Below are 18,250 nucleotides of genomic sequence, written 5' to 3'. Positions count from 1 at the left end.
AAGAATGCCATGTGAAAATCAAAGTAGAGATTGGAGTTATCCTGCCACAAGCCAAGGAACATCAGGTGCCATCAGAAACTGGAAGAGGCAAAGAAGAATATTCCCTTAGAGCCTTCAGAGGGAGCCAACACCTTGATTTCAGCCTTCTAACCTTAAAAACTCTGAAATAATAAATTTCTTTTGTTTTAAGTCATCAAGTTTGTGGTGCTTTGCTATAACAGCTATAGGAAAATAATACAGACATCATGGAGAGATATAGCAGATGGGTAGTGTAATGGAAGACTATATATGCACAGTCTAAAACTGACAAGAACTAATATCCAGAATATCCAGGGCCCTGAAATCAATAAGAAAAACACAACAATAGAAAAGAAGATGGATACAAGATATGAACATGCAATTTATAGAAAAGGAGACTAAAAAAATTTAATACCTGAAGAGATGCCCCAAATCATTAATGGTCAGAAATGCAAATTGAAATGAAATATCACTTTTCAACTATTAGCCTGGCAAAGATAGGTGTGCCAATTCTTTTTTTTTTTTTTAAGATTTTATTTATTTATTTGACACAGAGAGACAGCCAGTGAGAGAGGGAACACAAGCAGGGGGAGTGGGACAGGAAGAAGCAGGCTCCTAGCAGAGAAGCCTGATGTGGGGCTCGATCCCAGAACGCTGGGATCACGCCCTGAGCCGAAGGCAGACGCTTAACGACTGCACCACCCAGGCGCCCCAGGTGTACCAATTCTTGATCAATATGTGAGAATTACAAGAACCCTTCTGCGCCACCCAGGCGCCCCAGGTGTGCCAATTCTTGATCAATATGTGAGAATACAAGAACCCTTATGTCCTGCTGGACAGAGCGTGAACTGGGGCAGCCATTCAGAGACTAAGATGGAAATAGTAACCAAAATTAAGTATATGCATGCGTTTTGACCTGTCAACTCTGCTCATGGATATGTAACCCAGAGAAATTATTTCATAAGTCCATAAGAAGATGTATGTAAATGGAAATGTTATTGCAAACATTGCTATTGTTGTTAATAATTGGGAGCAACCTGGGTGTCTATCATAGGGAATATAGATAAATTAAAATGTGGTGGTTGTACATCATGGAATATTTTGCAGCATTTAGGAGTAATGAATTAGAAGTACACATAGCAATGAGTGGATATAAAACTATGCTTGTGAAAAGGAAGGATCAGAACCAAATATATCATGCAATATCACTTATTTAATTAAATATATTTCCTCATTAATCAGAGCACATTTTATAAGAATACAAACAAAAGAAGGATATACATTATACACAATAGAATGGTTATCTACTAGAATGATGGGTATGGAGGCTAAAAGGCAATAAAATCAATCAGTAAAACAGGGCCTTATGTGGATCAATGATATTGTATAATAAAATAGTGAGCAGCATTATCTCAATCCTGTCCACTTGAGGTCTAAAAACACAATGTGCTGTCAGTAAAGAAATGGTCACACCAAATTGCTAGGCATTTTTCTGCAACATTTTATTTTTTCAAAAGACATTATTTAGAACTGAGCTCAGTGTATACTAAAATGCAGCATACATTATTTCCTTATTCCAATGTTCAGATAACTTTCCGGTTTCCCTGCCCCCCTTATTTTCTGTCTTCTTTACTTATTTTCATCCTCTGACACCCTTTCCCCTTAAACGTATTCCTCAGGCTTTTGTTCTTAGTTCTTATTTCTTACCATACAAAGATTTCCTGAGTGTTGGATTCATGTCTATGCCTTCCACAACTCAATGTCTCTAGTTCCCACCTTTCCCACAACTATTGATCCCCACCTGAATTTCCTATAGGTTCTAAGCTCAATAGGTCTGATATTAAACCCATATTCTGTTCTTCTTTGCCCTATAAATTTGACCTTTTAAATTGATATTATTCCCCCAGTATCTCAAGCTAATTTGAGAAACATCTTAGACTCCTCTCTCTACCCCATTCCATATGTCACATCCTATTTATTGTACTTCAGAAGCATCTCTAAACCCAGTTCCTTTTCATATCTCCACAACACAGAAAGACACTGAAGGGGTTTAAGTACCAATGTAATATAAGTAGAACTGTTTTAAAAATGATTACTCTAAATGCAATGAGAGGAATTTATTGCAGAGTTGGAGGTATGGAGACAAGTTTAAAGTTATTGATGAAATCCAAGAAAGAGATCATGGATGCTGGAACTAAGGTGGTGGCAGTGGAGATACAGGGAAATAAATTACTTTCATAGATATTTTGATTCTGCCACAGACAGAACTTAGTGATGGATTTGATGTGAATCATTGGGCAGGTAGGGAGAGCCATGAAGCGTGGCTGTCAGGTTTCTTTTGTCAACAACTGGATGGATGTTGTACAATTTTCTGAAGAGAGAATAGGGAAGGAGAAATGATTTTCGGGGGGAAAGATTGTGATGGCAGTTATGGGTATCTTATTGAAGAAACTTTGAAGCATTTAGAAATAAGTTGCATAAATAGATCTAATTCTAAAAACTGAGTCTGGGCTGTTGATAAAGTTTGAAAGTAGGTAGAATATTAATGCTTTTGACACCATGGTAGATGGATGAGACCACTCAGGAAGAGAGTGGAGTTAAGGGAAGCCAGGCTAGAGTAAAGTCCTAAGGAACACCCACATTTAATGGTTGGTAGAGGACAAGGTGTTTACAGAAAGGATGAAGAATGAGGAGCAGAGGAATTAGAAGAAATGATCTACAGGGTGAAGCCAGAAAAACCTGTGGAAACATTGCTTCAAGTCTGCGAGTAAGTCTGGGAATCAAATACTGCTGAAGAGTGGTAGGATGAGAACTGAAACCAAGCCCATTGGATTGGAGACATGTGAGTAACATGGGTGCAATGGGGTAGCTGCAATTTTTGAGTTCAGACAAAGTGGGAGGTAAGGAAATGGGGGCAGCAAGTTTAGACGTCATTTAGGAGATGTTTGGGTAAGGAAGAGTCCAAAGATACAGGACAGTAGTTGGAAAGTTATGTGGAATCCAAGGAACTTTTTTGCTTCATTTTGTTTTGAAGATGTTTCTACTAGTTTTCATTTTTCTACATTGTATGATAATTATCTGCTCCCAGTGAAACTCTGCCAGTAGATTTTGGTTTGCTTGAAAGAAGGGCCCATGTCTTATTTATTTTATTATTCTTAATTTTTTTTTATTTACTGTTCTTATCTCTTAGCACCTAAGTGGGCCCACTATATGCAGTCATTAAATATGACGAATAAAATGAGGCTTGATTCCTAAACAAATCCAGTCAGTCAGCTCATCACCTTTGCAACAAGCTTCTAATTTGAATGAAAACAAGTGGGGCACATTGGTTATTATCACATTAAATTAACTGATGTCACGGTTGTTAGTTTAAAATAAAGCATACTTCTTGGGGCGACTGGGTGGTTGAGTTGGCTAGGCATCTGACTCTTGATTTTGGCTGCAGTCATGATCTCAGGGTCAGGAGATTGAGGCCCACATCAAGCTCTGCACTCAGCAGGGAGTCTGCTTAAGATTCTCCCTCTCTCCCTCTCCCTCTGCCTCTCACCCTGCTCGCATGTGTGTGCACATGTTCTCTTAAATAAATAAATAAATCTTTTAAAAAAATAAAAAAATCCTTCTCATCAGGCACTAGTTTCCTCCAAATACAAGAGGATTTTATTAGATAATAACAGTGGAGTCCCTCTTTTCACCCCCTGAAAAGAAATAACTTAAAAACAAACAAACAAACAAACAAACAAACAACCTAACAATAGGAACTGTAGGTTGGGAGAAGAAAAATAAGAGAAAACAAACAGGAGTTAAAACAAAGAATGGGGGGGGGGAAGGAAAGATGTATCTGCTTCTAGAAAGGGATTCTTTAAAAATGGCCATCAACAAAATTTTAAAAAGATAATTATTCATGAGAGTCATTTTATAAAATGTTTATTTTTTTCAAAATATCCTTGTGGTTTACTATCTCAGTTATAGGTAGGTCTTCCTTCTAATGTTTTTTTCTCCCTTTAAACATCTTTTTAAAAATTTTATGGTGCTATCCTAAGATTTTATACATACCTTTTATAGCGTTTTTATATTTTTATATATAAATTTTATATTTATAATTTTATAGGTTTTTTTCATTTAGTGATTTCTTCATTGTATTTAAAAGCCATTATGTGATTTAAGAGAGAGACAAATATTTTCTGCTTATTGCTGGTTAGTATTTTGAATTTAACTTAGCCCATCAACCTACAATTAATTTTATCACTATTATTGCTTCAGTTAAATGCTGTAATGGCCAGGGTAGCTTCCTTATTTTAAGACAGTAATGTTCTATGTCATTGTAGGAATGACATTTGTTCTTTGTAATATCCCAAATATAAAATGGCTTTCCTTCCTAGAAACTTTCTGATTCTTATAAATAAAGTCTTCATCACTGAGGTAATTTTCCTACAATATTCTAAGAAATTAAAGTCAGATTTGCTGAATTATTCTACATTCTACAGTTTTAGCATTCATAATTTACAATTATTAGAAAACAGATTTTTGCTACATGGTCAATCTTGCTGGGATTTTGATTTTTTCTTTCAAAATTTCCACAATTATTAATGATTCAACTATTTTTGTGTGTGATTTATAAGTAAAATACTCCAATAGGAAATGTGTTTTCTTTCTTCGATGATTTAAAATTCTGTTTTCCTCTGCAATGTTTTGTAGTCTGATTTTAATAGATCGCATTACCTTGTTGAGTACAAGGAATATGTTAGCTAGATACCAAATGGAACTATTTTTAACTGCTTCTCCTCTGAGTCCAAAAAACATTTAAAAGTTTCTCTTAAACCTTACTTGAAATGTGGATCGAAATAATTTTAGCTTGTAGTTAATATAAAATAGCAACAGTTTGCAGCCTGAATTGTGTTAGTAAATTTCATTTATCCTGAAAAATTTCCCAAATTTCCCAAGTTCATCTTTTATTCCTCAATTATGTGTACGTGTGTGTGTATGTGGATAGATGAATGGATGGATGGATGGATAGATAGGTAAACAGACACAGTTGACTCTTGAACAACACAAGTTTGACCTGCACATGTCCACTTATGCATGGATTTTTTAAAAATAAATATACTACAGTAATATAAGTGTATTTTCTCTTCCTTGTGATTTTCTTAATAATATTTTCTTTTCCCTAGCTTCTTTATTGTTAAGATTGCAGTATATATTAAATATAACATACAAAATAATTGTTCATTGATTGTTTAAGTTATCCATAAGGCTTCTGGTCAACATAGTAGTTAAGTTTTGAGGGAGTCGAAAGTTATGGGTGGATTTTTGACTCTGTGGAGGGTTGGCACCTCTAACCTCATGTTGTTCAAGAATCAACTGTAGATAAATAGACAATAAAATGAGATGTGTAGCAATAGTCTGATTGCCTTAATGGAGCCATTTATCTAAGACCTAGTTATTTATTTAACATCTACTATTTGTTAGGCATTACTCTACATGCCACTTATGATGGTGAACAATATAGAGAGATATTCCACCCTCTTAGACTTTGTGTATTAATGAAAGGAAAATAATGGAAATGTAATTTCAGATAGTGACTAATGTCTAAAGGAAGTAAAAAGGAGATATAATAATGAGATATATATATATATACATATATATATATATATATAAAACAGAGAATAGTGGATAACACACCTTAAAAAACAAACAAACAAACAAAAAACCCAAAACCTCGCTGTAAAGAAGAGGCTTTAAACGAAAACCTGATTAATAAATAATCACCAGCTCTGCAAAACCCAAAGGAGAAACAACGTGGATAGAGAACACAACAAAGTTCCAAGACCAGCTTGGCTAGATCCTATTTGGGAAGAGAAGTAAGGCCAGGAGTGTTGGGTAGACACAGAGCTAATTAAAAATTTTTTGTCTTCTCAATTGGAATACAATTGCAATAAGTCACAAACCAGTTAATCAATGAGTAATTATTTATTTCTAACTCATTATGCATTGAAATCTGTTGGGAGACAGGTTTAAATTGCCCTTTCACAGTTTACAAAATGGAGGGTTAAGTAGTAAAATTCTTTTAAAAACAATTATTCTCCAGTATTTCAAACCTACAGAAATAGGCAGAGAACCATGTCCACTAGATTTAAGAGACCTGACCTGCTCATATTTTGACATTATTTCTTCAGATGCCTTTTAAGAAATAAAATGTTACAGATATACTTGAATCTTCTTCATACACTCTTGCTTGTGCTATTCCCTCCCCTTCAAAGAAGGAGTTACCATTGTGAAGTTGGTAAGTACCTCTTCATATTTTTATAAGCCTTTTTATGGTGAAATATAGACATAGAAAAGGGAAGAATAAAAAATAAAGGATCAATGATTTATCACAAAACATCATTTAACTATTGCCTAAGAAAGAACAATGCCAGGACAGAAGCACCTATTATTCCGATGTGATCACTCTTCCCTCATTTCTCCCAGAAGTGTACGCTATCCTGACGTTAACAATTGTTTCCAAGCAGCTCTTTATAATCTTCTCATCCATACTTTAGCTTTGCCTTAAAAAAAAGCTTATGAGGGGCGCCTGGGTGGCACAGCGGTTAAGCGTCTGCCTTCGGCTCAGGGCGTGATCCTGGCGTTATGGGATCGAGTCCCACATCAGGCTCTTCCGCTATGAGCCTGCTTCTTCCTCTCCCACTTCCCCTGCTTGTGTTCCCTCTCTCGCTGGCTGTCTCTCTCTCTGTCAAATAAATAAATAAAATCTTAAAAAAAAAAAAAAAACTTATGTAAATGAATTAATGCTGTAGGTAGAGTTTGTGTCTGCCAACCTTTAGCTCAACTGATTTGTGAGATTCATCCATGTTTTATGTGTTGTTGCAGTTTTTTGTATGTGTCTAGCATAACTTATCCATTCTAATGTGGATGGACATTTGAGTTGTCTTCAGCTTTTTGACTATCACAAACAGTGTTGCTATAAATATTCTCACGCATAAAATTTGGTGCTTATGTGTTGTCATTTTTTGTTCCGTGTATACTTTGGAGTGGAACTGTAGAATCGTAGGCTATGTGTATTTTGACCCTTAGCAGAAGAAAATTCTGAACTGTTTTTCAAAGTGTTTGTACAAATCTACTCTCCCACTGATGGTGGAAGTTTTTCCAATGTTCCACATCTTCATCCACACTTTGTATTTCAATTTCAATTTTAGCCATTCTGGTGGGTGTGTAGCATTATCTCTATGGTTTTAATTTGTGGTTCTCTGTGACTAATGATGTTAAAGGAATTATCATATCCTTACGGACCATTTGGACTGACCATTTGAATATCCTCTTTTATGAGGAGCCTGATTGAGTCTTTTGGTTAATTTTTAAATTAGGTTGTCTTTTTTTTTCTTATTAATGTGTAGGATTCTTCATATATTCTAGATACAAACCTTTATAGGTTACATGTGTATTGAAATAATTTTCTTCTACTCAGTAGTTTGTCTTTTTACTTTTTAGTAGTGTCTCTTGATGTAGTCCAAATTATTCGTCTTTTCCTTTCTGGTTTTTTATTATTAACTTCTATAAGTTTTATTGTTCTTTCATTCATATAGAAACCTACAACCCATCAGGAATTGACTTTTTTTTTTAAATTTTTTGATCAGTGTGAGGTAGATGTAAAGTTTCATTTATATTGGGTACTGATAGCCCATTGCCTTAGCGTCATATGGTGAAAGACTCTTCCACTGCTCAGCGGTATCACTTTTATTGTGAATCAAATGTCCTGCTATATGTGTGCCGGTTTATATGCTGTTTATTCTGTCCCACTGATCTGTTCTTATGCTCATATCACATTATCCTATTATAGTTTTATAATAATTTTTGATATTTGGTAAGACAAATCCTCTCTCCTTGTTCTTCTTTTCTAAGCTTGTTATGATAGTTCTCGTATTATACACACACACACACACACACACACACGCACACATACTGAAATCCTGATTGGAATTGCACAAAAGCTATAGACATTTTTGGGGATATTTGACATCTTAGGTGTTTTAAAATTTACAAATATAGTGTATTCTTTGATTTTTACAGGCTTTCTTTAAAACTAAAGAATTCCTAAATATCCCATCATTATTTTACAGTTTTCTATGTAGAAGTCTTTTACAATTTTTTGTTAGATATATTTCTAGGTATTTGATAATTTTGATGTTATTGGAAATGGTTCTTTAAAAAAATTCATTTTCTAACCATTTGTTACTGGTATATAGAAGCATAATTGATATTGTTGATCTTGTATCTAGAAATCTTGGCACTGTTGCTTATTAATTTTAATAATTTTATATGCTCATTTAGAGTTTCTTTGTATATAATCATATGATGGACAAATAATATTGATGTATTTCCATTTATAATCTTTTTACTGGAGGTGGTCAGATCAGGCATTTTTGTATATTCTTGACGTCAGAGAGGAAGTTTGTAACATTTCATCATTAAATATATTTCTGTTGATGTGGGTTTATTAAAGAAATATTTTCTCAGTTTTTCTTCGCATGTCTTTGTTTTACTTTCATTTTGAAGAATATTTGTACTGGATATCAAGTTCTAGGTTGGAAGGCATTTTCAGTCGTTTTCACTTTTAGGCATCATTCGACTGCATTCTGGATTCTATTGTTTTTATTGAAAGTTTCACTATTATTACTTTGAGGGTAATATCCTTTTCACCCTCCTTCCCAACCCTTACCACTTTTAAGATTTTTTACTTACATTTTCAGCACCTATGCTTTTATGTAATTAAGTGTAGGCTTCTTTCATTCATTCTGCTTGGGATTTATAGAACTTTTTTGATCTCTGGATTAATGTCTTTCTTCAGTTTTGGAATGTTCTATTTCAAGTACTACCGTTTTTCTTTTATTTTTTCTCTTCTTTCTTTCCAGGACTCCAGTTACATGTAGTTTAAACTATATTACTGTTTTTTTTCTCTCTGTCTTCTACTTTTTTTTCTCTATCTTCCTTTTCTTTGTCTCTCTGTGCCCAATAATGCCAATAGTTGCAGTCTTATTCTTCTGTTTCTACTGCCTGTTTCTGCTGATTTTCATCCATGCAATTTTGTTCCCTTGAGCATTTGGTTATGTTTGATTACATAATAAATATTGTATTTGCAAAATTATTTGTAAATGTTATCTTCATCCAGAGAGGATTTATGTTTGCATCTACTAGGTGCTCCAGGACACTAGCAATCCTAGTTCTACTTATAAAATCTCCAGGGTTGGCATGATTCAGAGAGCTACAATTCCTACAAGAACCTCTCTATTTATAGTTTACCTATGCTATAAGGGTAGCCTTAGAGTATCCAGTCCAAAGCCACAGAAATCTACCAGCCCTCTCCCTGCTCCCTGCCAGAGGTTTCTAGCCTCCAGTCTTTAATTCACTAGCCCCACAAGTCTGGTAAAAGTAGTCCACAGCCTCTCTGCCACTCTGCAGCACCTTCTATAATCAGCTAATGCCCTTTAGAGTACAAAACCTAAAATACAGGGCATCTTTGACCTTCCTTATCTCTTGATTCTTGGTCCAGTAAATTTTTGGCATTTTCTTATCTTCCCTATAAGAATGCATATATTAAAAGGCTTTTTTTTTCCCTCCAGTATTTGTAGTTTTCCTAATGGGGTGATTGATTGGAATAAGTTAAAGTTCTGCCTATACGCTGTTTGTACTGGGTCCATAAGTGTTCAGAAAATTGAGTTTCTATTACCATAACCTAATCTAGAAATTTGGGATATATCATTGAAAAACTGGTTGTCTGCTATTTGTAGAGTTCACAATCTGGTTTAATTATTGAACTTATATGTTTAAATCATATGAAATGTTACAAGGTGTAAAATGTCATAGAAAAATAAAGGAACGTAAAGGAATTTGAAAAAAAATATGACCACTGCTTTCATAATTGTTATGTGAATTTCATAATAATATTGAAATTTAGGAGAGCATTCATATACATACACTGATGCCCAGGGATTATGAATGCTTTTACTGAAGTACAGATTCAGGGTCTCATTATAAATTGGCAGGAATTGGAACTCAAGTCTATTTCTTTTTTCTCTTTTTTAAAGAATTTAATTATTTATTTGTCAGAGAGAGAGAAGGGGAGAGAAACAGCACAAGCAGGAGGAGTGGCAGGCAGAGAGAGAAGCAGGCTCCCCGCTGAGCAAGGAGCCTGATGCAGGACTCGATCCCACCACTCTGGGATCATGACCTGAGCCAAAGGCAGACGCTTAACGGACTGAGTCACCCAGGTGTCCCTGAACTCAAGTCCACTTCTGTCCTTAACATTTTTTTTGCCTCCTCTGACTTTGAAGATAATTACTGAGCATGCTAAATATCTTTCATATAAAATGCTCTTTCTTCCCTTGAAACTATGATCATGTCACTGTAATATAGGAACTGGAAAAATTGTTCTAATGTTAGTAAGAAATATTGAACTTGAGGCATAATCGGGTAGAAGATTAGGCTAATTTGGGAACAGGAGTTGAGAAAAGGAAGACATCACTTCAAATCCTGGCTTTGCCACTCGTTAGCTACATGGTCTTGGAAAAGTTATTTACGTTCTCCAGACTTGTATTTCCTCATGTCTAGAATAACACCACCTCCCTCAACAGGTGGATATATGAGTTAGAGGAATTATATTAGATAATACATGAAAATCACTCCTGTGTAATAATGAATTTGGCTGGCCTTAATCCCTGGTTTCAGGCAGGTAGCCTCTAAATTCTTGAAATTTTTCTAGTGATTGGAGTATTTCTTATTCATGGTAGACATCGATATTTTATGCTAACAAGATCGTCGGCTTCTAGATATTTTAACCTAATAAGATTACTCAGGATGGGGGCTGGTCATACCAGATAGACTAACCCTGTGATTAAAGGGTTGGTCCTTTGAGCTATATAATGTTAGCCTGACCCCCCAAGGAGGCCAGAGAGGCTGGAGAATTCAACCTCATAGCCAATGATTTAGCCAGTCATGCTAACATAATGAAACCCCAACAAAGACTCTAGATTCTAATTCTAGGCTTGGGTGAGCTTCTCTGTGCTTTCTATTGCACAGTATAGTGCTTTTGGTGTATTATCATACAATGATGTGCCTGGAGGGTGATGTGTCCTAATTCAAAGGAGAGAAGACAATGGAAGCTCTGCATTTAGGACCCTTCCCAACTTCTCCTTATGTGTCTCTCTCTTTGGGTCCTTTTGATTTGCCTTTTATCCTTTCACTAAAATAAAACTGTAATTGTAAGCAGAGTGCTTTCCATAGTTCTGTGAGGTTCTAGCAGATTATTGAACCTGAGGGGGTAGTAGAAACACCTGAATCTGTAGCTATCTGGTCAGACCTCTGAGGAACCCTGTAGCCATCTCAGGACCTCTGAACTTGTGCTGATGTCTGAAGCAAAGTTAGTGTTGTGTTAAGACTGTCCCCTCAACCTATAAAGTTGGGCCTAAGTCTGGGTAGTTAGTGTCAGAAGTCATACTAATTACCTAGCATAGTGTTCAGCAAATAATAGGTGTTAATTAATAGTGATCATTAATCAATAATTAGAGATATCATTATTACGTTCTTAATATAAAACAGACACTCCATCACTACCACATATGGGGGATTTAAGCTTATCAATGCTTAAAATTGGTGAACAAATAATTAATTTGTTAAAAATAATTTCTTCACAGTCAAAATGTATAATCACTCAGTATTATTACTTCTGAACTCTTATGTGGTTTGGCTGACTAAAGTTTGAAAACTAGTGTTTCATTATGTAATAGCATATTGATAACAAGAGCAAATCTCCCTGGATTACCTTCTTATAATCTATATTTTAAGAGTCTCTATTTAAATTCACTCTATTATGTTCTACATCATTTATGCTGTATTACAACGTATGTAGAAACAGTAACCTGTGAACTATGCTTCTCCATAACTTTTTAAATATATATATATATCTTAAATGAATGCAATGTGCATAAATATTTTTTAAATGCAAAAGCGAACTATTTGCACCTTTTGCTAATGCCTCTATTTACTTGCTTTGGCATAAAGAATGAGCCAGTGAACCTCTGTGTCCTGTGGAAAATGTATAAATGTTATCTGATATTGCTCTTAGATGTAATGCTAATTAATGTTAAATCACAAATAAACAGTATTTTAAATAGAAAAAAATAAAAAAAATAAAAAAATAAATTCACTCTAAGTCATCACCATTTACTGAGAGCCTTCTCTGTGTTAAGCATAGAGCTTAGACAAGATTCAAAGTGAAATAAGACAAGATCTCTTCACTTCATGGCTCATTATCTAGTGGGAGAGGTAGGCATATTAATTAACAACTCTAATAAGGTAGATTGTACTGAGTGTCTTAGTACAGTTACAAGCACGATGTTATGGGAGTATATGGGAGGAAAATATTAATGTCAGAAATGAAACTCTATTAACCTAGGCTTAGATTCTTGACATAAAGCAAACGTCACATGTGAAATTCCTCTGTAAGTTGCTGTTGAGAGTTTCTTCCCTTTACAGTTGTGCCACGCACCTGTTCATTTATATCATGGATTCTCAGTCTGTTGTTCTGAGGTAGTCTGTGATCCTAAAAAACCTTTTTTCTCTGTTTCTTTTCTGTTTCTTTGAAAAATCATTGTAGAAATATGCTTATTTATTGCAATTTATATTTTACAAGTATTATTTTACTCCAAATATGTGTTAGGGGAAAGGAATATAAGAATCCTGCAATGGGTATTCCATGATTTGAGCCCAAAATAGCTCCTTATTGATTAAAATTAAACATATTTGACCTTGCCATTATAATTAGAGAATCTGTCTTTGTTTACAACAGACTGGTTTAACATGAAATATGTTAAACCTGAGGGGGAGGGGTGAACAAAAGCTACAGTGCTTCAGGTGTGGCCATGTTCTTGGAAATGTTCTTGCCAATGGGAACAGAAAACAACAAAGCTAGAAAAGTGCCTTACGTTAGCCATCCTGAAAATACATTCGACAACACTGATCAATTTTGTGAAAACGCTGGCAATTCAGTGCATCCAAGCATAAGGGTTAGAATGTGGTACATCAGCCCTTCTGTAATTTGATTTTACTCTACATCTCCAGCCTCATCTTTCAAATGCACTCCTTGGTTTCTTTACACTATAGTCCTGTTTTTTCCAGAAGGGTAGAAGAGTTTTCAAGAGTGTTTATTTCTGTTTACGCTGTAGTCTCTGTCTAGATTGCCCTTTGCATTTTAGTCTGCCTGATGAACACCTGTCCATGTTTAAAGGCATAGTGGATGCTGAGCTCTTTTATGAAATCTTTCTTTTAAAAAAAAGATTTTATTTATTTATTTGACAGAGAGAGAGAGCAAGAGAGAGAGCACAAACAGGGAAAGTGGCAGGCACAAGGAGAGGGAGAAGCAGGCTCCCCACTGAGCAGGGAGCCCGCTGTGGGGCTGCATCCCAGGACTCTGGGATCATGACATGAGCCGAAGGCAGATGCTTAACCAACTGAGCTACCCAGGCGCCCCTTATGAAATCTTTCTTGTCACATTTTAGAATGAACTCTGTAGTTGATAGCTAATAAAAGAGCTTCCGGTGGAATCCACCTCTGGGTATCCATATTCTTCTGTAATCCCCACTCCTTGAGGCTGGACTAGTTAGTGACTTACTTCCAATGTATAGAATATAGCAAAAGTATTGGGGTATCATTTCTGAGATTAAGCTATATGAGACTGTGACTCTTCCTCCAGTGCTTAATTTTGATTCTACTCCTAGCAGTTTCTCCTCTAGACCTGCCCTGGGAAAAGGCCCTGGTTCACATATGCTAGACTATTTCAGTTTTTTCAGATTTTACTTGCACTAAACTATTAATTGGAGTGGAAAACTTTTTCCGTTTCTACTGTTGTTCTCAAATTTTCCTTTGTTGCTTTCCAAAGCTGTTGGCTATTTTGGGGTTTCTTGTTCTCAGATCCATCAGACATCCTTTTGTTCATCCTCGACTTCCTCCTGCAAGACTAATATCATGCTAGTCTATGGTTTTTGTTGGTTTGTCCCCATCTACTTGTATTTTCACAAGGGATATCTTGTCACTTTGGTATTCCTGTAACTATCATCCAAAGGTGTTTGACTTTGCTATCTAGTTGCTTGGAGTCCCAGCAGATCCAAATATTATGATGCTTTCACTGCCACCAGAAACTCAGAATTCTCTACTGGTTTTATCTTTTGATATAAGTATCTTAATTTTATTCTAGGGGACCACGAGTCCATGCCCTTCTGAAGAGTTGCCTCCATCCCCATGTTCTAGGACTAGGTATGTATGTCAAGCCTGTCCAGTTAAAAAAAGAATCACATAAGAGTAATTGGTTCAAGAAAAATAGATGATCCAAAAGGACTAGGACTTTTGTTTGAACTCCTGAAAAACACATATATTCTATTTTTGACAAAATTTTAACTGGCTGACAAACATGTGGGACCCAGGAATGATGCCAGCTCAGAGTAGTGCAAAACCAAGAGACAAAGAGAGACCAAGTCTTTGTGACGTTATTGGGAACCCTTGATCAGGCTGTGCCTGAAGAAATTATATCCCCTAGATTTTTCAGTTATCTGAGCCAATATATATCTTCAGTAAGTAAATTGAAGTGTGAAAAAATGTTACATAAAGAATAGTCAGGAAAAGTCCATGCAGAGGTAGAATTTAGTTGACTCATACATACCTAATCATGTCATGTAACTTCATCTTCATCTATAGAAAGGGGGATATCAAAAGCCTGCACAATGCTGTTAGCTGTATTCTTGTGAAACTCAGTGAGATTTGGTCAACACAGTGTTTCAAACCTAGAGTATCTATCCCAGCACATAGGACTAAAGCTTATCCAGTTTAGCCCCCAAAGTACTGGTAAGGGGTTTCCTCACTATCATTCTTTCACTTTTCCTGGTGCCCCTCTTGGGTTTATGGATGTTCTGAGGTATGGATTTGGAGATGTTCTAAGAGTCCTATAAAGTCATCCTTCCTTGTAGTCAGTCATCGATAGATGCTTCTACACTTAAATAGTACCTTTCCTATGGTCCTTAGCTGAGTCCCTTCACTTGTTTTTTCTTGGGCCAAGACATTTCTTTCTCATCAGGTTCTCAGGGCCCCATCTGATCATCAAAGTGACTTGTTCCTCCTGTCTAATTCCCTCACTAGACTCTCTATTTTATCACATGAATCCTCCTTCCCACCAAAACCCTCTCTTTTCATTTGTTTTCGTAAAGACTTTGATGGTCCATTAAACTCAGAGTTAAAATTAGTATCAAACAAAAACCTGTTTCATTTCTTTGAATTCAAGGAAATCTCAAACTTCAAACACTCTCAGGAAGTGTAGAGAAATAAATACATACTATCTTTCTAATGCATCGCAGAAAAGAAAGATGAGCAAGACAGTTGTTTCTATAATAAATCAGGTTGAATGCTCATATCCTGTCACATATGTGAAAGTGCTTGGAAAACTGAAAAGTGATCCAGAAATATAAAGGAATGTAAAAAGAATCCCCCCAAGACTTGGTGGATGGTACTCAAATATTCTGATTTAGTGATATTTTCTAAGTTTCTTCATCCACATAAATCACAGGAATTACATTAGGTAAGTAACAGGCACACATCCGTTGTGATTAATTAGAAGAGCCGTTAATAATTATGTATAATTCTGTAGGTGAGCATATTGGTTAACAAATATAAAATGTAGAACAATACCCAGTGGTACATCAAAATTTATACGTATTAATTCTTTATCAACTTATTTGGAAACTAACTTATGAGATAATGGCCCAAAGAGCATTAGACAGTTTCATTGCATTTTTTTTTTGAGTGAGAATGAAGTGCTATCTTTAAAAGGAAAAAGTTGAACTGAAAAGATATTGAAAACAAAATATCCGTTTTTGCTGCAGATGTTAAAAATGGAATAATCAAATATAAAATGAAATAAATATTCATGAGTCATGATTCATCTCCCTCACTTGATAGGAAACTGATATGTCTCTATGGTAACTGTGAAACTGCCATCAGGGAATGAGCACTTCTGTGTGTATGTGTTTTCATGAGCATATAATTTCAGAAGCATGTGATTAGGAATAAGAAAGAAGTTAAAATGAACTGCCACTAGGATCAATTGAGGTAAAGGAAAACAATGGAACGAAAGAAAATTCTAAGAGGAGATATGAAGAAATAATTGGGAGGTGATAAATAAAAAACAAACAAAAAACCAAACAACAACAAGTATTTAAACAAAAAGAAAAGAGGACTTCATCCAAGGACAGGAGTTAGAATTCTCCACTATAAAAAATGTGGCTTCTCTTTCAAGTCTGTAAGGTAGAGCAGGAACATACAAGAACAATGGTTGAATTGTTCAAGGTCACAGAGCTAACAGCAGATGTTCAACTCTGTCTTATGATATTAGAGAAGAATTTCATTGTCTCAGGGTTGCTGATTTGGGTTAAGAAAGGAGAAGCAATGGGGTGAAACAGTTGGATTTGGATTTCGGCTGAGGGAGGATAATCACAGCCTTTACAGAAGAGCATGATTGGGTTACTCTTCTGCTAATCTTCCCAGCCAACATCTTCAGATTTGAGGAACTGCCCAGGATCCTTTCATTGGGAGAATCCTCTATTGGAGGGATAAGGAATTCAGGAAGATCCATCCAAATTTCCTGGGCACTCAAGTCCCTGCTGATATTTTTTGTTATCACTGACGGTCCTAAAAGAACCAGGCAGGAGGCCTTGTTGTAGAGATGCTGATTCCAACCTTGATGCCTTGTTTTCTTTCCCTTATATCACTAGCAAAGTGAAGAACATTGTCCCAAGGTATATTGGTGTCTCAAAACCTGAATAGTTTTGTATATTTCTTCCTTCCTAAAAAAATAAAACATTACCAGAGGAAGATTTCCTGAATGATTTGATAGTCTTTTATTAGGCAAATTTAAATTTTTATTGAATTGAATCTATTTTATTGAATCTATGTTACTTAAAAATGAAATAATGCTGGAAAGTTTATAACAAATTACTGTTCAGAAATGTCTATTTGCACTTAATCTTCCTTTTTTACTTCAGCACCATCATATTCTATTGTTCTTGGTCCCACCAGTCCAGAGTCCCTAGGGATCATATTCTCAGGGACTAAATATCTGGTTTTCTGAAGAAGTTAGAGCCATTAACTTGGATTTGCAGGACAAGGATGTGGGGAACAGGAAGAAGGATGTCCAATTACTCCATATACAGATTTTTCAACTAATTCCCAGCTCCATTCCTCACTATGGACATTCAATATGCCTAGTGTCTCAAGTTCCAAATCTCCAGTGATCTGTGGGGAAAAGCCCGATTTTTAGCATTGGTTCCAACTGTGAGTTCCTAGGTTTCAACTTCCTTTTACCTACTAGGTGAGTTGCCACCCCACTATTTGCTTTTTGCACATTAACATTTATTGACCTCTTTTCACTTACTCTCATCCCTGCTCATTTTCTCTTTGTTTTTAGGATTTATACTTTTTAAAATCTCATTTGCATTTTAATATTATTTCCATTGAGAGCAGAGATAAACACATCAGACTAGAAGCCTTAACTGATGTTCTACGTACTATAATGTAGAGGATTAGATGAGAAAAGCTGGGAGAAATATTTAGGAAACTATTTGCTGGATTTCTTGTCTCTGAGTCCCCCTGAATTATGTGGCAGGCAGCATTCATCTCTCACTTTTCCATTACCAGTCATTTATTAGTCCTTAGACTCTGTGGCCAATCTTTTCCCTCAACTAGGGAGATAACAGAAAGCTTGGATCAAATCTTTCTCTTGAGCTCTAGAGCCAGGTACATCCAACTGCCTTCAAGTCCTCTCCGCTTGGAATTCCCAGAGATAACTCAAAACTAAAATATTCTGTCTTGGCTCACCTCCATCCAATCCAGCCCCCAACCTCTTCTCTTGCTTTATTTGCTACCTCAGCAAATGGTATCACCATCCATGCACTTTCAAAGACAGATTCCTGGAACTCATCCATATCTCTTCTCTGTTTTACTCCCCTCCTCAGCTTGCAAATGATTCCTGACTCCTATCCATTTACTCCTCCACCCCCGATGTTGCTCACCTCTCTCCTCTGTGCTCTTTGCCTCTTCCTTTCCAGCCTTCATGGCATACTTACATTCCAGCAACAGCTTTCTCCTAGTTAGTCTGTCTTTACACCTTTTCCATTCCAATTGATTTTCCGCACTCAAGTCA

General features: G+C 35.8%; 1 long non-coding RNA gene across 1 annotated transcript in view; it reads left to right on the top strand.

Annotated features, from left to right (window-relative positions):
• The first annotated feature begins 751 nt into the window (after positions 1-751).
• The window catches only part of LOC103661412, an 87,959-nt gene continuing 70,460 nt past the window's right edge, over positions 752-18,250 (top strand). The window contains exons 1-3 of the long non-coding RNA XR_005833686.1: positions 752-2,860; positions 6,192-6,298; positions 14,261-14,319. This is a non-coding gene — a long non-coding RNA (uncharacterized LOC103661412). The remainder of the gene's footprint in view (positions 2,861-6,191; positions 6,299-14,260; positions 14,320-18,250) is intronic.

Source organism: Ursus maritimus, unplaced genomic scaffold (genome assembly GCF_017311325.1).
Source record: "Ursus maritimus isolate PB19 unplaced genomic scaffold, ASM1731132v1 scaffold_9, whole genome shotgun sequence".
Lineage (NCBI taxonomy): Eukaryota > Metazoa > Chordata > Mammalia > Carnivora > Ursidae > Ursus > Ursus maritimus.
This window is presented reverse-complemented; position numbering and strand designations above follow the sequence as displayed.